The following is a 24,009-nucleotide window of genomic DNA, read 5'->3' on the forward strand; positions in this document are numbered from 1 at the left end:
CCAGAAATATGCTGCACTAACATGCCTCCAAGTCTAGTATGTCCGATCTTCTATCTTTGTCTTACTGGTAAATTCAAAACGGTTCATATGCCATTTCCTCTTTGATGCTTGCCATGTACATCATGGCAGACATCCTATTCCATGTAGGTTTTCACATTTTCAGTGATTATTTAACAGACATTTAAAAAAATCACTTCAGAGTTTCACACAAAGAACCCCTATAAAACCAAACCAAAATAAAACAAACAAATATGCTTTTAGATTCAGGAGATCTATTCAGGCTATTCTTCCTAGACTATGCTTTAAATTCTATCTTCGAATATCTCCATAGGCCAATTTACTTTCCTATATTTGGATTTTCCCTCTTTCCATAGTCTCACAGATAGTTTTTTCTTAGCCTTATTTTACGCTTGGACAGGCTTCTGAGTTATCCAGCTCCATACTGTGTCCAGACGCAGATTGTACACCCCCAGCAGAGATTGCTAGGGCTCTAAATAGAAATCAGGCTCCATGTCTCAACTTTTGTAGCAGGGATGAATATTTATTAGGGAATATCTTAAAATTACTTCTTTACACGTCATTGTTCCCATTAAACTTAATTTTCTTAAGTGGCAGTGCATATATCTTGGGCATCTTTTTTCCAGTAATTATGATATAGGAGCCTGGTGGGTTACAGACCGTGGGGTTGCAAAGAGTCTGACACAACTGAGCTAACAATGCTTTCATTGTAATAACAATGTCAATTATGTCTTGATGCTTCAATGGTAACTTTTTAAAAAAGTGACTGAATAAACAAAAATGAGTAAAACTCATACACTACCTTAACTACAATTATTCTGGCCATAGATATTCTTGTTCTGTTCTCACCTTTACACAGGAAGGCCAGTGTATACACCCACCTGCCTTGCCTAAGGCCAGCAGGCTCAATTCCTTCCAACACAGACTTTCCACTCTAAGACATAAGGAGCGTGGTGTGTGTGCATGCTCAGTCATGTCAAACTCTTGGCAACCCCAGGGACTGTAGCCCACAAGGCTCCTTTACCCATGGGATTTCCCCAGGCAAGAATACGGGGGTGGGTTGCCATTTCCTACTCCAGGGGATCTTCCCCACCCAGGAATAGAACCACACACACACACACACACACACATATATATATATATATATGAAACATAAAAAGAAAGCTCAACAGTCAGGAGATGTTGAAGATATGATGCACATGGAATAATCAGAAGCTACCACATTCTTTCCATTAATTTTTTATTTTTCATTTATATTGTTTTGTTTTACTCATCATTTTAACACTATGATACATTTGGGTGTAGAGATTTTTTTAAATTTTATTTCAATCTTATTTGACATTTATTGAGATTTTTAACCTGTGACATGTCTTTTTCTAGCTCTAGGAAGCCAATCATTATTTCTTCAAATAATATCCTTCTATCATCTTATTTCTTCAGTGAACTTTTAATCTCTTTAATTTTTAATCTCATGTTTACCCTTATGGATATATCCTCTGTTCTTTAAGTTTTATTTAATATTTTCCAACTCATCTGTTTGTGTAGCAATCTAGCAATTTTCAATAAGGCAATCTTCTACTTTACCAATTTTCTCTTTAAGCAAGTGTAATTTACTATTCAATCCCTGAAGAAATTGACACCAGGACTGTAGACCTGGGTAAAAACCCTGAGTAAATTACTTAAATTCTCTGAGCTTCAGTTTCTTTCTCTTTAAAATAAAGGCAAATATAGTATTAACTTTGTGGTGCCAATTTGTGTTAGTAATTGTGAAGTATATATATATATATTCCTTTTATTTCTTCCTACCTATGTAATTATCTGGGCTTTCCTGGTAGCTTAGCTGGTACAGAATCCACTCACAATGTGGGAACTCCAGTTCAATTCCCAGGTCGGGAAGATCCTCTGGAGAAGGGATAGGCTACTCACTCTAGTATTCTTGGGCTCCCCTGGTGATCCAGACAGTAAAGAATCTGCCTGCAATGCGAGAGACCTGGGTTTGATTCCTGGACTGGAAAGATCCCCTGGAGGAGGGCATGAAAACCCACCCTAGTATTCTTGTCTGGAGAATCCCCATGGACAGAGGAGCCTGGTGGGCTACAGTCCTTTGGAGTCACAAAGAGTCAGACAGGACTGGGCAACTAAAGACAGCACAGCATGTAACTATCTGGACTTTCAACTCCCCATATCTTGTTTCTTTCTTTTTTTCCCATTGCATCCCTTAGAAAGAAAATGTTCTTTCATCTACAATATTCATCTCCATCTTAAACATCACCGCCACATATATGTCACTATTTTATACACTATTTTATAAATTCACCTATATCTCAGGTCTAAAAAAAAATCTGGCATTCATAGTTATTTTCTCATGATGAAGTTTACATGTCTCAGTAGGACAATCATTATTCAGACTTATTTCTACTGATTTATTGGAGTAGGAAATGGCAAACCACTCCAGTATTCTTGCCTGGAAAATTTCATGAACAGAGGAACCTGGCAGGCTACAGTCCATGGGGCTGCAAAGAGTGAGACATGACTGAGTGACTGAGCACGCACACACTACTGATTTACATTTTTCATGTACCTTTACCCAAGCACTTCACTTGTTTGAATGTACATACTCATAGTTCAACAAATGTGCCACACACATTCTGCTCTTTATTTATCTTATTCATTAACTTGATCATTTACTTATTTATGTAGTCATTGTTTATGATTTCATATTTTATTAAAGATGTTGTGAATACAAAGATGAATAAGTCATGATCTCTGCTACATGCTGGAAGTCACACACATGCAGCAACATTAATATAATAATTTTAGTACAAAGTGATAGGTACTGTAAAAAACCTTACGCTTCCTTTTAGTAAAGAAATTTTTCATACGTATGAGCAATACAAAGAGTAATACAACAAATACCCTTTTAACTACCACTCTGAATTAGCAAACATTAACATTTTGTCACATTTGTTTCAAAACTTACCATTTTGTAATCAAATTAATTTGGCCCATTTGATTAGTCACTAGAAATAGCTATCCTTCTAATTCCCAAGACATTAGAAAGTTTTTCTTTGTGTCAGTCAGTTCAGTTCAGTTCAGTCGCTCAGTCGTGTCTGACTCTTTGCGACCTCATGAATCACAGCATGCCAGGCCTCCCTGTCCATCACCAAATCCCGGAGTTCTTTGTGTGTGCTACTGCAAAATATGGAAGAGCCTCTTCATAATTTAGCTAACTTCATACAGTAAGCTAAGACCAACTATAAGTACTAATGACATTTTTTAGTGAAAATTTGGTGATAGCTAAGACCAGAAGAATAACTTCTGTAGGTTGGTGAAATTTCCAAGATTGAATGGTTTCTCACATACATTTCATCTTTTAAGCACTATCGTATTTCTTGCCCAACAGTTAAACCCTTTCAGAATGAATGATACGATGAATTTATTTCCTTCAGTAGAGAATTCCTTTCCCTATCTCCAATAATGTGTTCTGCCTCCAATGAGCCTAACATATGGCTCACTATTTAAAAATAAAATAACATGTTCCTGGGATTTGGAATCAGTCTACTTCAAACAACACCATATTTTCTGTATCATCAACTTTTCTCTAGTAAGCAACAAAATGATTAAGTTTCATATCCTTCCTGTTTTTAGCTCAGTTTTCTTTACCAACTCTTAGCAATTTTTAATCCAAATGCACAAAATCCATACATTCATATACATGCATTCGCAGATACTATGACAGTAGAAAAAATAAAAATAAAGAAATATATTTTAGTCAAGTTACTTTCTAAATCAAAATAGTAGTGTAGTTTATTTCCAAAATAGTATGCTTAACTACATAATCTGAAGCATCACATTTACTAGGTTGAATCATATGAAATTAGGACACTGACTTTTATCTTTTTTCTTTTATGTAAACATGATGGGTAATTTCATGTGTCAACTTGACTGGGCTAAGTGATACATAGATTAAACATTACTTCTGGGTATGATGGTGAAGGTGTCTCCAGATAAGATTAGCATTTGAATCCTGGACTCAATAAAATAGATTGCTTTTTCCCAGTGTGGTGGGTAGCATCTAACTTGTTAAAGGCCTAAACAGAACAAAGAGGTGAAGTTAGGAGGAATTCATCCCTTTTGTTTCCAGCCTTCCTGCTTGAGCTGGAAGGCTAGTCTTCTCCTGCCCTTATATTGTGTGCTCTCTTTGTTCTCAGGCCTTTGGACTTAGATTGGAATTATACCATCAGTTTTCCTGGGGCTCCAGCTTGCAAATAGCATATATTGGAGGGCTGACTATGAGACTGGAGCATCCCAGGGTTTTGGAATCCATGGGTATGTCCTAGAACCAATTTTCTGAGAATACTGAGGGATCAACTCAGTGTGTATGTGTGTGTATGTGCCTGCATGTGCCTGCATGTGTATGTCTGTGGTGTGCTTCTCTGGAGAACCTTGATAAATACAATGGCCAAATATGGCCATTTTCATATAATTTAAGAATTGAAGTACTTCACTGTATTCAGGATTTCTTGAGAACAAAATTTGAAACATGGTTTGATTTAAAAAATGGGGGGGGAATCAGTCTATCCAGAAAAGAAATATGTACTCTCTCAGAAAATGGAATATACATTTAATATTTTGAATGAATTATTTTTTTACATCAAAACTTCAGTCATGTCCTCATCAGAATTTTGTTACAGGCAAATATACAAGATATTATAGTAAAAGTACACCGCAATATGTAAAATGGTATAGCATATTTAAAGTATAAAAAAATCAACATAGTAACATTTAAAAGCAGAGCAAATGCCTAAGTGGACCAAAATGAAATTCAAACCCAACACAATAAATGGAGACTAAAGCCATAAATCGACAGGATTTCTAGGGCAAGAATTTAAAACCTGAATGCTTTGAGCGAAAGAACTCAAGCTATACATATTTAAGACTAAAAAGTTTTCAAAACTGCATAAACATTATTAAAAGGCAAACAATAAACTAGAAAATATTTGTAAAGATAAAACAAAGAAAATGGTAAGCACTAGAATATATAAATAGCTTCTAGAAATAAAGAGTAAGGAGCAAGCAGGTATTTCATTGAAGAGGATATATTTGAAGCCAATGGATATATGAAAATATGTTTGACTTGACCAATAATAAAAGACATGCCAATTAAAGTTGTTAATGCACATCCAACAAAAGAGTCAAATATAAAATTTCTTATATGTATTCCCTGTAAAGATTGAAGGAACCTGAACCTTGCATACATTTCAAGTACTAATTGCTGCTGCTGCTACTAAATCACTGCAGTCGTGTCTAACTGTGCGACCCCATAGATGGCAGCCCACCAGGCTCCTCTGTCCCTGGGATTCTCCAGGAAATAATACTGGAGTGGGTCAAGTACTAGTAGAAATTTGAAAAAAAGATTTTTTTGGAAAACACTCCTGCCAAACTTAGTACACATTTAAAATATGTTTACTCGGCAATTCTGCTTCTAATAAGACATTTCCATATGCACACAGGAAACATGTACGTGTGTGTTAATGTCAGAAACAATCTTAGAATATAAAACTAACAATGTATGCTGATATGCAGAATATTTATTATATGATACTTAAAAATGATTCTGCTATATTTAGATAGATAACATTTTTATCAAAGAAAATACATTTTAAAAGGTCAGTGTTGAGGGAGAAATGGACATTAAAGAACATTTGTTATCATCTATGTAAATTTTAAAACACTGATATTGTTGTATAAATTTTACCTATATGTCCTATATGAAATAAAATATATCAAACATATGTTAAAGAGCTAACTCTATTGATGGCAATGGTTTCTTCCAGTAGGAGCAAAACTAATAGCATTTCAGGGAAGTAAAGGGAAAGTTGAGTTGTATTTCTATATATATTCAAAAGGTATTATCAAATGTTATGCTTTATGCTCTTTCCTTTTTATATGCATTTGTTTTTCATTTTTTCAAACTGCACATTTGCTTTCTATGTGTTTTTAAAACTTTTCCTAATGTCTTTATCTTATTTTACTTATATTTCCCTCAATTGACTTGTCATTTGAGATTCTGTGACATTTATATTTCTTGTCATTTCCCTTTGACTTAATTTTAATTTTCTCCTGTCTGTGAGTTTTTCAACCTTCTTGAGTATACATAGTTAATGTTATTAAATTTTCTTTTGTGTTTTCTTTTAGATTTTTTAAAGACTTTATTGGATTTCATCTTAAAATATCAAGAGAGAAAAATAAAACTTTGGATAGTTTTCAAATTAGTCACATACCAGGGCTTATATTCATAAGTTTTGAGAAAGACTGCTTATGATAAATGACTTGAATTATATCCTAAAAAGGAGACAGAGAGTACATAAAAATTGACAACATGTGACTTTCCTAATAAGAAAAGAAATACTCAAAGTTTACTCTTTAGCACATATGTATATGGAGAAGACAGTGGCAAGCCACTCTAGTACTCTTGCCTAGAAAATCCCATGGACGGAGGAGCCTGGTAGGCTGCAGTCCATGGGGTATCTACAAGTCAGACATGACTGAGCGACTTCACTTTCACTTTTCACTTTCACACATTGGAGAAGGAAATGGCAACCCACTCCAGTGTTCTTGCCTGGAGAATCCCAGGGAGGGGAGCCTGGTGGGCTGACGTTCAAGGGGTTGCACAGAGTCAGACATGAATGAAGTGACTTAGCAGCAGCAGCAGCAGCAGCATACAATAAATAATTCTACAGAATACTTTTAAAAAATTTCGTAAGTAAATCAGGACATTCCTTTATGTAGTCTGATAAATAGAGATATAGAAAGACTTCCAAATTATATTCTATCTACCATTTACATTTTTAAGTAGTCCCAGGAGTATATTTTATTTTTTATAAATTTCAAACTATTTGTTCACAACATTTTTTGTTTGTTTTCTTTCATTTAGCTAGTGGAACTATTTTCCTTGTGTCCAAATATTTGCATAACATCTTATTTTTATACAGAACTTTGCAAACTATAGTAACAAAGTAAAAACTATTTGGGGGGGGTTAATCATAATGTATTTCTTATCAATATAACAGCATTTTAGAGAATTCAAAAAGCATGATATAATTAACTCATGTATACTATCAATAGAGCAGAGTCAATGTTTAATCTTGGATTCTGGAAAAATATCAAGTTAATCAAATCACTATTTGAACCACAAATCAAATACAACTACCAGTTGTATCTCCTTATGTTTTCCCATTTACGCTCATGGTTTTCACATTTCTTTTCAAAGTTAAAGGTGTTCTCCTGGCTTCTTGTATTTTTCTATAATGTCCCCTGAAATCATATGTGGAATATTATCTCAGAACATGTGCTGTAGTATTCTCTCAAAATAGTTTTGCTAAATCTTTTTTTTTTTTTAATTGGAGGCTAATTACTTTACAATATTGTATTGGTTTCGCCACACATTGACATGAATCCACCCCGGGTGTACATGTGTTCCCCATCTTGAACCTCCTCCCACCTCCCTCCCCATGTCATCCCTCTGGGTCATCTTAATTTTATACTAATCCCATATGCTCTCCACTGTGCACCATATTAAACACATCATAGTCAACCATGTGACTTAAAATAGATTTGTCTCTTTGAACAAGATACCCTTCACTTTTGTTTCCTAGTCACAAACACCATTACCCTAGATCTTGATGACACCTCTAAAATTCTCATCTCATTTTAAAATTTGCAGTTCTCTTTTTAATTCACAGTTAATATTTCTGGCCCTCCTTCTTTGTTTTTCACTACTAAAATCTCTTGTACAGGATGCTTGTGGCTGGTGCACTGGGATGAACCAGAGGGATGGTATGGGGAGGGAGGTGGGAGGGGGGTTCAAGGTGGGGAACACATGTTCACCCGGGGTGGATTCATGTCAATGTATGGCAAAACCAATACAACACTGTAAAGTAATTAGCCTCCAATTAAAATAAATCAATAAAAAAAAAAAAAAAACTCTTGTACTTCTTTTATGTCATGCATCTATAGTATCTGTTAAAGTTTTCTTGATCTTGGTATGTCTCACTTTTCAAATATATGTTTCTAATCTCACTACACAATCCATATTCTCTTAGGAGTTCACTTTTTTGACACTGAAATTCATAAAATCCAATATTATTTATGATATCTAATACACCACTTATAATTTTTCCTTTCTGAAAACATCAACAAAAGAAGAGATGAAAATACCACATTGATTTCAAAGTTTTTCAATCCATAAACAGGACTTCAAAGCTTGGTTCAACATTTATTCCCACACAAATCAACAAAACACTGGTTATGTTCAGTAAGAGTGATGAGTCTCCAGCTCTTCAGCCTTGTGTTTCAGATGTCTGTTCTTCATATTTCTAGCAGATCTATCCTTCTGAAACAGAATACTGACTATGCCAGTGTTTGTAAATACATATATAGGACCAGAAAGCACTCCACATACATCTTTTCAGGATCTCAAGTATTACTTTGCATTGTTTATAGTATGTATTTTTAAGCCATTCCTAAAATACCACACAAGAATTGAAGTCAATACTGTCCAATTATAGGTCTTGGGCATGGTCATAGTTAAATCACTGTATGTATAAAATGGTGTCCCTAACAATAATCCTCTTCACAGAGAATAGTAACAGTTCTATTTGTGTCAACACCTCCTTTCTGTGACTTGCACAGAGAATTTTTGAGGAAGTCAATGACTACATCAGTTTGAAATTGCCAGAACTAAAGATGGAAGTTGTTAGATAAAGAATAGGATAATGGAAGATAGAAGTCACACAGAAGATACTGGATTAAAGTCATAAAGAAACTAAAGAAGTTTAAAATTACATCAGTTGATAAGAAACTGTGAACATTTTCTAAACATGGAGTGACATTATTAGTTTTACATTTTAGACAATGATACTTTCAAAGTAGAATTTCAAGAATACACATGGTAAAATGAAGAAGGAAGAGTTTAAATGCAGATTGCTTACAATGGATATGATAAAACTTGAACAAAGAGCATAATGCCAGATGAACAAATTGTTAGAATTGTGTATAAATAAATGCAAGGAACCTGAAAGTAAAAATTATGCTATAATTACAGTAAAGCACAGGCAATTTGAAAGTTTTTGTTGATTTCTTATAAACTTTACATTGTCCTCAGATATGTTATTAATATTATTTATCATATAGTTTACCTCTATCCATTTCACATAACTATGAATTAACTATTACCAGAAAATAATTCATTTGCACAAAATTCACATTTCCAGTCCTCTGAAATTAAGAAACAATAAATGCATTTAGGAATTTAAGAGCCAAACAAGAGATTGGGAATAGCCATGAAATCTGTGGGTTCTGGGATCAGGTTAATGGCTATTCCATCTGCCTGAAGTGCAGCTAGAGAGGTGGTATAAGCTCATACTCGTTTAGGGAATGAGCACCAGGTGTCCCAAGAGAGCAGGATCCCTGATAGGTCAGTTCTTAGCACTAGGTGGTATTTGAGATCATGTCCTCCCAAACTTAATACCAAACGAGGAATAACAACCAGAGAGATGAAGAAAATACAAATCCGTGCCAAAAGTCCCTGGCATTTGTCCCCAGAATTAACCTTATTCTCCGTCTTGGATGGATCTAGACAACTGTAGAGCTTTTGCTGGCCCTGAGCCTACCTCTATAGTGTTACTACTGAGCGGAGTGGATCAGCTGGCACAGTGAGGATGAGATGCTCCAAAAGAAAGAAATCAGAAGACACTGAGTAGCATACTTAAAGCACTTCTTCATTAGAGGAAATGAGTGAAATGAGGAAGAGTGGGAGAATAATTCATCTTTGTACTTCTGGGAAGGAGAAGATACATGGTTCCTTTATATCAAGTGATTTTCAATCAGGAGTCACAACCCAGCTACTGACATACGTTTTCTGAAACAAGAACTGTTGAACATCCTCCCATACAGAGCTGTTGTTCAGTTGCTAAGTCAGTCATATGCAACCCTTTGCAATACCATGGACTGCACACTCCAGGCTTTTCTATCCTCCACTATCTCTCAGAGTTTGCCCAAACTCATGTCCATTCCAACCATCTCATCCTCTGCCATCCCCTTCTCCTTTTGCCTTCTATCTTTTCCAGCGTCAGGGTATTTTCCAATGAGTTGGCATTTCTCATCAAGTGGCCAAAGTAATAGAGCTTCAGCTTCATCATCAGTCCTTCGAATAAATTTTCAGGGTTGATTTCTGTTAAGATTGACTGGCTTGATGTCCTTGCTGTTCAAGGGACTCTCAAGATGCTTCTCCAGCACCACATGTAAAAGGCATCAATTCTCCAGCGTTCTTTATAGTCCAAGTCCCATATCCATACATGACTATTGGAAAAATCACAGCTTTGACTATATGGACTTTTGTCAGCAAAATGATGTCTGTATGCTGGCTGAGTTTGTCATCCTGAGCAAAATGTTAATGGTAACCCCACAAAGAAACATCACTAGAACCTAACTCTTGAAGGACCCTTTAGTCTCATTAAAAACAAACTCTTTATTTTCTTTGCAAAATATTATGTATATAACACTAATTTTTTCCTTTATTTGGTGGCATGTTTGAACTCTCTTCTGTGAACTGGGTGTGTTATTGAAGATGTTAAAAAGTCATGTCATCTATTTACTTATGGAAGTGTTTTTTTATTATATATTTACAACTAGGGTCATTATCAATTCAGTTCAGTCGCTCAGTCATGTCCAACTCTTTGCGACCCCATGAATCACAGCACGCCAGACCTCCCTGTCCATCACCAACTCCCGGAGTTCACTCAAACTCACCTCCATCGAGTCGGTGATACTTTAGGCACATGTAAAAATAATAAAAAATGTGCTTCTAAGATGTGGAAGCTTTAAATATGAGCTGAACAGAGCATAAAATGAAGCCTAAAGAAATGGAAAGAATAAATTCCCAAACTGAATTTGATTATAGAAGATGTTATACAGTCATTTAAAATACCCAGCTCATCATGATGAGTATGAATAAGCACTTTGGAATTTTCTCTGATTTGTTCTACTATTCAAGTGACTGAAATAAGGTTATGTTGCATATCTGTTATTAAACCTAGGTCAAACAAGAAGAGTCAGCTGTTTTGAAAAGTAATAATAATCTTAAAAATTCTGTTAAGAATTAATCTCCTCTAATGAGTACAGCTAAAATAGTTGGATAAACTAAATTAAATATTTGTTTCTATTGTTATTGTTACCATTCAATTGCTAAATCATTTCCAACTCTTTCCAACCCTTTGGACTGCAGCATGCCAGATTTCCCTATCTTTAACTGTCCCCCAGAGTTTGCTCAAATTCATGTCCACCAAGTCAGTGTTGCCATCCAACCTTTCTTCCTCTATTGCCCCCTTCTCCTCCTTCCCTCAATCTTTACCAGCATCAGAGTCTTTTCCAATGAGTCAGCTCTTTATATCAGGTGGCCAAAGTATTGGAGCTTTAGCTTCAGCATCAGTCCTTCCAATGAATGTGAAAGTTGCTCAGTTGTGTCCAACTCTTTGTGATCCCATGGACTATACAATGCATGGAATTCTCCAAACCAGAATACTGGAGTGGGTAACCTTTCCCTTCTCCAGGAGATCTTCCAAACCCAGGGATAGAACCGTGGTCTACTGCATTGCAGGCAGATTCTTTACCAACTGAGCTAACAGGGAAGCCCCAATATTCCAATGAATATTCAGGGTTGATTTCCTTTAGGATTTCCTGGTTTGATCTCCTTGCAATCCAAGTGACTCTCAAGAGCCTTCTTCAACTTCACAATTTGAAAGCATCAGTTCTTCAATGCTCAGCCTTGCATCTGTTCATGACTACTGGAAAAAACATAGCTTGACTATACAGACCATTGTTGGCCAAATGATATCTCTTCTTTTTAATATGCTGTCTAGGTTTGTCATAGCTTTTCTTCCAGGCAGAAAGCTTCTTTTAATTTTGTGGCTGCTGTCAAAATCTGCAGTGATTTTGGAGCCCAAGAAATTAAATTATGTCACAATTTCCACTTTTTTCCATCTATTTCCCATGAAGTGATGGGACCAGATGCCATGATCTTAGTTTTCTGAATGTTATGCTTTAAGCCAGCTTTTTCACTTCCCTCTTTCACACTCAAGAGGCTCTTTTGTTCCTCTTTGTTTTCTGCCATTAGGGTGGTGTCATCATTTATTTCACTCCTGTTAAATCTTCCAGTGTTTTTGAGAGCTTCCTTGTTTTTGTCTTTAAATTGATCTGCCTTTTAAATACTTTCTGGTATTGGAGAAGAATCCTCCTCATCCAAACTAAAAATCTTTACTAATCTTTACTATCAAAAGTGCTTTTGATATTGCCTTCACAATCAGAATATAAGATAATTTTTAGATAATTTGAAGTTAAAATGCCTACTAATATTTAGGATTTGGAAAGAGAAGTAATACATGTCATATTGTGAGAGTCAGAGATTTTTTTTTAATTTGGTATATAATAAAGACAGCTAAGTCTAAAATATATTTAGCATAAAACAAGTCAAGAAAACACCTACTCAATAAATGAAAGCTGTTTACCAAAAACTTCAACTATGAAAGAAGAAAAATAATGAAAATTCATAAAGATGAAATAGTGTGAAAAGCACTAAGAAAATAAGTTTTAAAATTTCCTAATAAAGTTAGAAATAAGTTAAAACATAAGTATATAATTCAAACTTGGTTATCAGAAAAAACATTAAAATTTCTATAATCTTGCATATTTTACCTTCCCTGTACTATAAATCTTTAAGATTAATTACCAAATAATTTGGAAAATAGTATTAAAGAAACATATGTTTATAATTATTTAATATATATGCATGTATGTGTCGTATCATTAAATCTACCAGGCAACAGATGGGAAATTGATAAATTCTAAATAATAACAATTTTGGTAAAACATGGATTGAAAAAGTAGCATTAAAATAATGAAACTCATGCAGTTTCTTCTATTTAAAGATTACTTGTTTACTGTTAAAAAGTTACAATTCTTCAGATACTGGCTAATGAATTAGTTAGTTCAGTTCAGTTGCTCAGTCATGTCCGACTCTTTGAGACCCCATGAATCACAGCACGCCAGGCCTCCCTGTCCATCACCAACTCCCCGAGTTCACTCAAATTCATGTCCATTGAGTCGGTGATGCCATCCAGCCATCTCATTCTCTGTCGTCCCCTTCTCCTCCTGCCCCCAATCCTTCCCAGCACCAGACTCTTTTCCAGTGAGTCAGCTCGTCGCATGAGGTGGCCAAAGTATTGGAGTTTCAGCTTTAGCATCGGTCCTTCCAATGAACACCCAGGATTGATCTCCTTTAGAATGGACTGGTTGGATCTCCTTGCAGTCCAAGGGACTCTCAAGAGTCTTCTCCAGCACCACAGTTCAAAAGCATCCATTCTTCGGCGATCAGCTTTCTTCACAGTCCAACTCTCACATCCATACATGACCACCAGAAAAACCATAGCCTTGACTAGACGGACCTTGGTTGGCAAAGTAATGTCTCTGCTTTTTATTAATTAGTTAAGACACATACAAAAAGCTAATGAATAGTTTCAAAAAATTCTTTGGATTAAAATATCCTGTATTTACATACCCACACATATCATATATTTTAAAGTATCTAAATTAGAGAAGTGAGGATGACATCAATGTGTCCATCAATATAATTTTCCTAAATGTAATATTATTAAATGCTTCCAAGTAATATAATCAGATATGTGCAGTTTATGTCTCAACTCTCTTAAGACTAAATTTCTTTTTATACCTGCTATGGGATTTTGTCCCCTGAAGGGGGATAGTACCAATTTAACTGTTATGATCCAGTGTTTATTTTTGCTATTGCACTAAGCATCATATTGAGGAATGTGTAAGACTAATTTATATTTCTGTCTCCATTCTGAGATAATCATTATAAATGACAAAGGGTGTCTACGCTTCTAAAATCATGATAGAAGTTACTCATATCTATAAAATTTTTATACAAAAAAATTCCATGTATGCTTCTATGACAAGAAAATTAGAAAGAAGTAAAACAGCACCATTTTTGTAAAAACAAATCATTTTTAGCAATTTAATATTCTGTGATACAACAGAAAGCCTGAGAGATTCAAGGGGAAATAATAGATTTAATCCATCTAAATGTGTTTGTTTTGAGTTTCATATTGGACATCTCTGGTAATTAAATTCCTCAGTTGAATACCACTGATGCAGTCACTAAAGGACAAGGTCTGCTGATTTGTTGGGTCAAATGGCCTATCTGGATATTCTTAACTAGTTTCCATCAGTTTTATCAGTGGGTATTTTTGTTCATTAGGGGATTTCTACTTATGTAAGAGATTTAGAATATTCTTCAAATATTCAGATTTAGAAAATCTTCACAACTTCAGGTTTGAAAAATGTAATTTCAAAGGTAATTTATAATTGGAAATATAATTTTGATTTATTCCACAATCATGAGACTTATTTTATATCAATGTATAAATCTACAGTCCTACCATGGTCTTGGCTTCCTAAAGCAATTCAGTATTTCTAGAAAAATCAGTATAACCCAAAGTGTCTAAAGAACTATCACCTTTTATCATTTTTAACTGTCTTTAAACAAAAAAAATAAAATAAAATAGTATGCCTATTTCTCCCACCCTCCACCTCTGTCTGCCACCAATCTATTCTCTGTATTTATGAACTTCTTTGAAATTTTGTATGTTTGTTTTTATATTTCACATATAAGTGATATTATATTACATTTGTCTTCCTCTATCTGAGTTATTTCAGTTAGCATAATGCCCCTGAGATCTATCCATGATGCCACAAATGGCAAGATTTTATTCTTTTTATGGCTGAAAGATATTCCATTGTGTGTGTGTGTGTGTGTGTGTGTGTGTGTCTGACAGTTTCTGTATCCATTCATCCATCAATTGACACAGATTATTTTCATATATTGACTATTACAAAAAATTGCTATAATAAACAGGGGAATGCAACTACATTTTTGACATCCTATTTTTATTTCCTTGGATACCTACCTAGAATTCAAACTGATGGATCATATAGCAGTTATATTTTATAATATTCTGAGGAACATTTCATACTTTACCAAATTGGTTACACTAGATTACATTCCCACCAATAGAGCACAAGTGTTCCCTTTTCTTCACATTCTCACAAATACTTATCATTTTTGCCTTTTTGACAATAACTCTTCTAAAAGGAGTAAGAGCAGCAAAAATCAAAGGAGAAAAGGAAAGATATACCCATTTGAATGCAGAGTTCCAAAGAATAGCAAGGAGAGATAAGAAAGCATTCCTAAGTGATCAATGCAAAGATATAGAGGAACACAATAGAATGGAAAAGACTAGAGATCTATACAAGAAAATTAGAGATACCAAGGGAACATTCCACGCAAAGATGGGCTCGATAAAGGACAGAAATGGTATGGACTTAACAGAAGCAGAAGATACTAAGAAGAGCTGGCAAGAATACACAGAAGAACTGTTCAAAAAAGATCTTCACGACCCAGATAATCACGATGGTGTGATCACTCACCTAGGGTCAGACACCCTGGAATGCGAAGTCAAGTGCGCTTTAGGAAGCATCACTATGAACAAAGCTAGTGGAAGTGATGGAATTCCAGTTGAGTTATATCAAATCCTAAAAGATAATGCTTTGAAAGTGCCACACTCAATATGCCAGCACATTTGGAAAACTCAGCAGTGGCCACAGGACTGGAAAAGGTCAACTTTCATTCCAACCCCAAAGAAAGGCAGTGCCAAAGAATGCTCAAACTATGGCACAATTGCACTCATCTCACATGTTAACAAATTGATATTAAAAATTCTCCAAGCCAGGCTTCAGCAACATGTGAACTTCCAGATGTTCAAGTTGGATTTAAAAAAGGCAGAGGAACCAGAGATCAACTTGTCAACATCCGTTGGATTATTGAAAAAGCAAGAGAGTTCCAGAAAAGCATCAACTTCTGCTTTGCTGACTATGCCAAAGCCTTTGACTGTAGGGATCACAACAATTGTGGAAAATTCTTAAAGAGATGGGAATACCATACCACCTGACATACCTCCGGAGAAATCTGTAGGCAGGTCAAGAAGCAACAGTTAGAACTGGACATGGAACAACAGACTGGTTCCAAATAGGTAAAGGAGTACAATGCTGTATATTGTCATCCTGCTTATTTAATTTATATGCAGAATACATCATGAGAAATGTTGGACTGAATGAAGTGCAAGCTAGAATCAAGATTACCAGGAGAAATATCAATCACATCATATATGCACATGACACCACCCTTATGGCAGAAAGCGAAGAAGAACTAAAGAACCTCTTGATGAAAGTGTAATCGAGTGCCATTATATGAATTCTTTAAATGTATTTGGATATTAGCCCCTTATCAAATATATGATCTGCATATCTCTTTCAGCAGAGTACCTTTTCATTTTATTGATGGTTTCCTTGGCTGCACAGAGGTTTTTAGTCTAATACAGTTCTGCTTGCTTATTTTTATTTTTTGCTTATGCTTTTGCTGTCAGACTTTAAAAAAATCAATAAAACCTATGTCAAGGACCTTAGCACCAATGTTTTCTTCTAGAGGTTTTATCGTTTTAGGTTTTATGTTCATGTCTTTAATCCATTTTGAATTAATTTTTGTGTTTGATATAAGACCATGGTCTATTTTCATTCTTTTGTATGTGGATGTCCAATTTTACAATACATTTTATTGAAGAGACCGTGATTTCCCCATTGTTTATTCTTGTTTCCTTTGTAATAAATTAATTAACCATTTATGTGTGGATTTAATTCTTGGCTCTGTGCTTTGTTCCATTGATCCAGGTGTTTGTTTTTATGTCAGTATAACAATATTTTAGCTACTCAAGCTTTGATATAGAGATGAGATCAAAGAGTATGATACCTCTAGCTTTGCTACTCTTTCACAAGATTTTTTTTATGTATTTGTGGACATTTATGCTTTCTCACTAACTTTAGGATATTATTGTTATATTTTGTGAAAAATGACATTGGAATTTTGATAGGAGTTACACTGGATTTGTATATTGCAGAATGAACAATTTAACTATATGGATTATTCTAATCCATAATCATGGACTATCTTTCCATTCATACTTGTCTTCCTTTTCATTAATACCTTGCAGTTTTCAATATATAAATTTTTGACCTCCTTGGTTAAATTTTTTCATAGCTTCAAAAATTTATTATTTCTGATGCAACTGTAAATATGATTTTTAAAAATGTCTCTTTCTGACAGTTTGCTATTAGTTTGTACACATGTAAAAGTTATTTCTACTGAAGTATAGTTGATACACAATATTATATAAATTATAGGTTGCAATATGGTAATTTTTGCCACCTCTTCTTAATATCTTCTGTTTCTGTTAGGTCCATACCATTTCTGTCCTTTATCGAGCCCATCATTGCATGAAATGTTCCCTGGGAATCTCTAATTTTCTTGAAGAGATCTCTTGTTTTTCCTATTCTGTTGTTTTCCTCTATTTCTTTGCATGGATCGCTGAGGAAGGCTTTCTTATCTCTCCTTGCTATTCTTTGGAACTCTGCATTCAGATGCTTATATCTTTCCTTTTCTCCTTTGCTTTTCGCATCGCTTCTTTTCACAGCTATTTGTAAGGCCTCCTCAGACAGCCATTTTGCTTTTTTGCATTTCTTTTCCATGGGGATGGTCTTGGTCCCTGTCTCCTGTACAATGTCACGAACCTCCATCCAGAGTTCATCAGGCGCTCTATCTATCAGATATAGTCTCTTAAATCTATTTCTCACTTCCACTGTATAATCATAAGGGATTTGATTTAGGTCATATCTGAATGGTCTAGTAGTTTTCCCCTTAAATCTATTTCTCACTTTCACTGTATAATCATAAGGGATTTGATTTAGGTCATATCTGAATGCTCTAGTGGTTTTCCCTACTTTCTTCAACTTAAGTCTGAACTTCGCAATAAGGAGTTCGTGATCTGAGCCACAGTCAGCTCCTGGTCTTGTTTTCGCTAACTGTATACAGCTTCTCCATCTTTGGTTGCAAAGAATATAATCAATCTGATTTCGGTGTTGACCATCTGGTGATGTCCATGTGTAGAGTCTTCTCTTGTGTTGTTGGAAGAGGGTGTTTGCTATGACCAGTGCATTCTCTTGACAAAACTCTATTAGCCCTTGCCCTGCTCCATTCCGTGCTCCAAGGCTAAATTTGCCTGTTACTCCAGGTGTTTCTTGACTTCCTACTTTTTCATTCCAGTCCCCTATAATGAAAAGGACATCTTTTTTGGGTGTTAGTTCTAAAAGGTCTTGTAGGTCTTCATAGAACCGATTAACTTCGGCTTCTTCAGCATTACTGGTTGGGGCATAGGCCTGGATTACTGTAATATTGAATGGTTTGCCTTGGAAACGAACAGAAATCATCCTGTCATTTTTAAGATTGCATCCAAGTACTGCATTTCGGACTCTTTTGTTGACCATGATGGCTACTCCATTTCTTCTAAGGGATTCCTGCCCACAGTAGTAGATATAATGGTCATCTGAGTTAAATTCACCCATTCCAGTCCATTTTAATTCACTGATTCCTAGAATGTCGACGTTCACTCTTGCCATCTCCTGTTTGACCACTTCCAATTTGCCTTGATTCATGGACCTAACATTCCAGGTTCCTATGCAATATTGCTCTTTACAGCACTGGACCTCGCTTCTATCACTGGTCACATCCACAACTGGGTATTGGTTTTGCTTTTGCTCTATCCCTTTATTCCTTCTATAGTTATTTCTCCACTGAGCTCCAGTAGCATACTGGGCCCCTACCGACCTGGGGAATCCCTCATTCAATATCCTATCATTTTGCCCTTTGTTACTGTTCATGGGGTTCTCAAGGCAAGTATACTGAAGTGGTTTGCCATTCCCTTCTCCAGTGGACCACATTCGGCTGTGGTCCATGTGATCAGATCGGCTAGTTTCCTGTGATTATGATTTCAGTTTGTCTGCGCTCTGGTGCCCCCTAGCAATACCTGCCGTCTTATTTGCGTTTCTCTTACCTTGGTCGTGGAAAATCTCTTCACAGCCCCTCCAGCAAAGTGCAGCCGCTGTACCTTACCTTGGGTGAGGGGTATCTCCTCAAGGCCGCCCCTCCTGACCTTGAACGCTGAGTAGCTCCTCTCGGCCCTCCTGCGCCCGCGCAGCCACCGCCTGTTGGACGTGGGGTAGCTCCTCTTGGCCGCCAGCCCTGGCCTCAGGCGTGGGGTAGCTCCTCACGGCCGCACCTCTTTTCGTCGTTCGTTGCGCCCAGGCTGGCATCTCTCGCGTCGCATCTACGCCGCCGGGGCTGGCGTCTCTCGCGGCGCGTGATTGATAGAGTGCCTGATGAACTCTGGACGGAGGTTCATGACATTGTACAGGAGACAGGGACCAAGACCATCCCCATGGAAAAGAAATGCAAAAGAGCAAAATGGCTGTCTGAGGAGGCCTTACAAATAGCTGTGAAAAGAAGCGACGCGAAAAGCAAAGGAGAAAAGGAAAGATATAAGCATCTGAACGCAGAGTTCCAAAGAATAGCAAGGAGAGATAAGAAAGACTTCCTCAGTGATCAATGCAAAGAAATAGAGGAAAACAACAGAATAGGAAAAACAAGAGATCTCTTCAAGAAAATTAGAGATTCCAAGGGAACATTTGATGCAAAGATGGGCTCGATAAAGGACAGAAATGGTACGGACCTAACAGAAGCAGAGGATATTAAGAAGAGGTGGCAGGAATACACAGAAGAACTGTACAAAAAAGATCTTCATGACCAAGATAGTCACGATAATGTGATCACTGACCTAGAGCCAAGCATCTGGGAATGTGAAGTCAAGTGGGCCTTAGAAAGCACCACTACTAACAAAGCTAGTGGAGGTGATGGAATTCCAGTTGAGCTATTTCAAGTCTTGAAAGATGATGCTGTGAAAGTGCTGCACTCAATATGCCAGCAGATTTGGAAAACTCAGCAGTGGCCACAGGACAGGAAGAGGTCAGTCTTCATTCCAATCCCAAAGAAAGGCAATGCCAAAGAATGCTCAAACTACCGGACAATTGCACTCATCTCACACGCTAGTAAAGTCATGCTCAAAATTCTCCAAGCCAGGCTTCATCATATGTAAACAGTGAACTCCCAGATGTTCAAGCAGGTTTTAGAAAAGGCAGAGGCACCAGAGATCAAATTGCCAACATCCGCTGGATCATGGAGAAAGCAAGAGAGTTTCAGAAAAACATCTATTTCTGCTTCATTGACTATGCCAAAGCCTTTGACTGTGTCGATCACAATAAACTGTGAAACATTCTGAAAGAGATGGGAATACCAGACCACCTGACCTGCCTCTTGAGAAACCTGTATGCAGGTCAGGAAGCAACAGTTAGAACTGGACATGGAACAACAGACTGGTTCCAAATAGGGAAAAGAGTACGTCAAGGTTGTATATTGTCACCTTGCTTATTTAACTTATATGCAGAGTACATCATGAGGAACGCTGGGCTGGAAGAAGCACAAGCTGGAATCAAGATTGCTGGGAGAAATATCAATAACCTCAGATATGCAGATGACACTACCCTTATGGCAGAAAGTGAAGAGGAACTCAAAAGCCTCTTGATGAAAGTAAAAGAGGAGAGTGAAAAGGTTGGCTTGAAGCTCAACATTCAGAAAACAAAGATCATGGCATCTGGTCCCATCACTTCATGGGAAATAGATGGAAAAACAGTGGAAACAGTGTCAGACTTTATTTTTTTGGGCTCCAAAATCACTGCAGATGCTGATTGCAGCCATGAAATTAAAAGACGCTTGCTCCTTGGAAGGAAAGTTATGACCAACCTTGATAGTATATTAAAAAGCAGAGACATTACTTTGCCAACCAACGTCCGTCTAGTCAAGGCAATGGTTTTTCCCGTGGTCATGTATGGATGTGAGAGTTGGACTGTGAAGAAGGCTGATCGCCGAAGAATCGATGCTTTTGAACTGTGGTGTTGGAGAAGACTCTTGAGAGTCCCTTATAGTGCAAGGAGATCCAACCAGTCCATTCTAAAGGAGATCAATCCTGGATGTTCATTGGAGGGACTGATGCTAAAGCTGAAACTGCAATACTTTGGCCACCTCATGCGACGAGTTGACTCACTGGAAAAGAGTCTGATGCTGGGAAAGGTTGGGGGCGGGAGGAGAAGGGGACGACGGAGAATGAGATGGCTGGATGGCATCACCGACTCTGTGGACATGAGTTTGAGTGAACTCCGGGAGTTGGTGATGGACAGGGAGGCCTGGCGTGCTGTGATTCATGGGGTCGCGGAGAGTCGGACACGACTGAGCGACTGAACTGAACTGAGTGGTTTTCCCTACTTTCTTCACTTTGAGTCTGAATTTGGAAAAACAGAGTTCATGATCTGAGCCACAGTCAGCTCCTGGTCTTGTTTTTGCTAACTGTATAGAGCTTCTCCATCTTGGCTGCAAAGAATATAATCAATCTGATTTCGGTGTTGACCATCTTGTGATGTCCATGTGTAGAGTCTTCTCTTGTGTTGTTGGAAGAGGGTGTTTGCTATGACCAGTGCGTTCTCTTGACAAAACTCTATTAGCCTTTGCCCTGCTTCATTCCGTGCTCCAAGGCTAAATTTGCCTGTTACTCCAGGTGTTTCTTGACTTCCTACTTTTTCATTCCAGTCCCCTATAATGAAAAGGACATCTTTTTTGGGTGTTAGTTCTAAAAGGTCTTGTAGGTCTTCATAGAACCGTTCAACTTCGGCTTCTTGTGCATTACTGGTTGGGGCATAGGCTTGGATTACTGTAATACTGAATGGTTTGCCTTGGAAACGAACAGAAATCATTCTGTCGTTTGTAAGATTGCATCCAAGTACTGCATTTCGGAGTCTTTTGTTGACCATGATGGCTACTCCATTTCTTCTAATGGATTCCTGCCCACAGTAGTAGATATAATGGTCATCCGAGTTAAATTCACCCATTCCAGTCCATTTTAATTCACTGATTCCTAGAATGTCTACGTTCACTCTTGCCATCTCCTGTTTGACCACTTCCAATTTGCCTTGATTCATGGACCTAACATTCCAGGTTCCTATGCAATATTGGTCTTTACAGCACCGGACCTTGATATTATTACCAGTCATATCCACAACTAGGTATTGGTTTTGCTTTGGCTCCATCCCTTCATTCCTTCTAGAGTTATGTCTCCACTTATCTCCAGTAGCATACTGGGCACCTACCGACCTGTGGAATTCCTCATTTAGTATCCTATCATTTTGTCCTTTGATAATGTTCATGGGGTTCTCAAGGCAAGTATACTGAAGTGGTTTGCCATTCCCTTCTCCAGTGGACCACATTCAGCTGTGGTCCATGTGATCAGATCGACTATTTTCCTGTGATTATGATTTAAGTGTGTCTGCCCTCTGATGCCCTCTCTCAATACCTACCATCTTATTTGGGTTTCTCTTACCTTGGGCGTGGGATATCTTTTGTAGAGAAGAACTGTACAAAAAGGCCTTCACGACCAAGATAGTCATGATAATGTGATCACTAACCTAGAGCCAGACATCTTGGAATGTGAAGTCAAGTGGGCCTTAGAAAGCATCACTATGAACAAAGCTAGTGGAGGTAATGAAATTCCAGTTGAGCTATTTCAAATCTTGAAAGATGATGCTGTGAAAGTGTTGCACTCAATATGCCAGCAAATTTGGAAAACTCAGCAATGGCCACAGTACTGATAAAGGTCAGCCTTCATTCCAATCCCAAAGAAAGGCAATGCCAAAGAATGCTCAAACTACTGCACAATTGCACTCATCTCACACGCTAGTAAAGTCATGCTCAAAATTCTCCAAGCCAGGCTTCAGCAATATGTGAACCGTGAACTCCCAAATGTTCAAGCAGGTTTTAGAAAAGGCAGAGGCACCAGAGATCAAATTTCCAACATCTGCTGGATCATGGAGAAAGCAAGAGAGTTCCAGAAAAACATCTATTTCTGCTTCATTGACTATGCCAAAGCCTTTGACTGTGTGGATCACAATAAACTGTGGAAAATTCTGAAAGAGATGGGAATCCCAAACCACCTGACCTGCCTCTTGAGAAACATGTATGCAGGTCAGGAAGTAACAGTCAGAACTGGTCATGGAACAACAGACTGGTTCCAAATAGGAAAAGGAGTACGTCAAGGTTGTATATTGTCACCTTGCTTATTTAACTTGTATGCAGAGTACATCATGAGGAACGCTGGGCTGGAAGAAGCACAAGCTGGAATCAAGATTGCTGGGAGAAATATCAATAACCTCAGATATGCAGATGACACAACCCTTATGGCAGAAAGTGAAGAGGAACTCAAAATCCTCTTGATGAAAGTGAAAGAGGAGAGTGAAAAGGTTGGCTTGAAGCTCAACATTCAGAAAACAAAGATCATGGCATCTGGTCCCATCACTTCATGGGAAATAGATGGAGAAACAGTGGAACCAGTGTCAGACTTTATTTTGGGGGGCTCCAAAATCACTACAGATGCTGATTGCAGCCATGAAATTAAAAGATGCTTACTCCTTGGAAGGAAAGTTATGACCAACCTTGACAGTATATTAAAAGGCAGAGACATTACTTTGCCAACCAACATCCGTCTAGTCAAGGCTATGGTTTTTCCCGTGGTCATGTATGGATGTGAGAGTTGGACTGTGAAGAAAGCTGATCGCCGAAGAATTCATGCTTTTGAACTGTAGTGTTGGAGAAGACTCTTGAGAGTCCCTTGTACTGAAAGGTGATCCAACCAGTCCATTCTAAGGGAGATCAATCCTGGGTGTTCATTGGAAGGACTGATGCTAAAGCTGAAACTGCAATACTTTGGCCACCTCATGCGACAAGTTGACTCACTGGAAAAGACTCTGATGCTAGGAGGGCTTGGGGGTGGGAGGAGAAGGGGACCGCAGAGAATGAGATGGCTGGATGCA

Source organism: Moschus berezovskii, chromosome 1 (assembly GCF_049115385.1).
Source record: "Moschus berezovskii isolate FMDL1 chromosome 1, NW_MosBer_1.0, whole genome shotgun sequence".
Lineage (NCBI taxonomy): Eukaryota > Metazoa > Chordata > Mammalia > Artiodactyla > Moschidae > Moschus > Moschus berezovskii.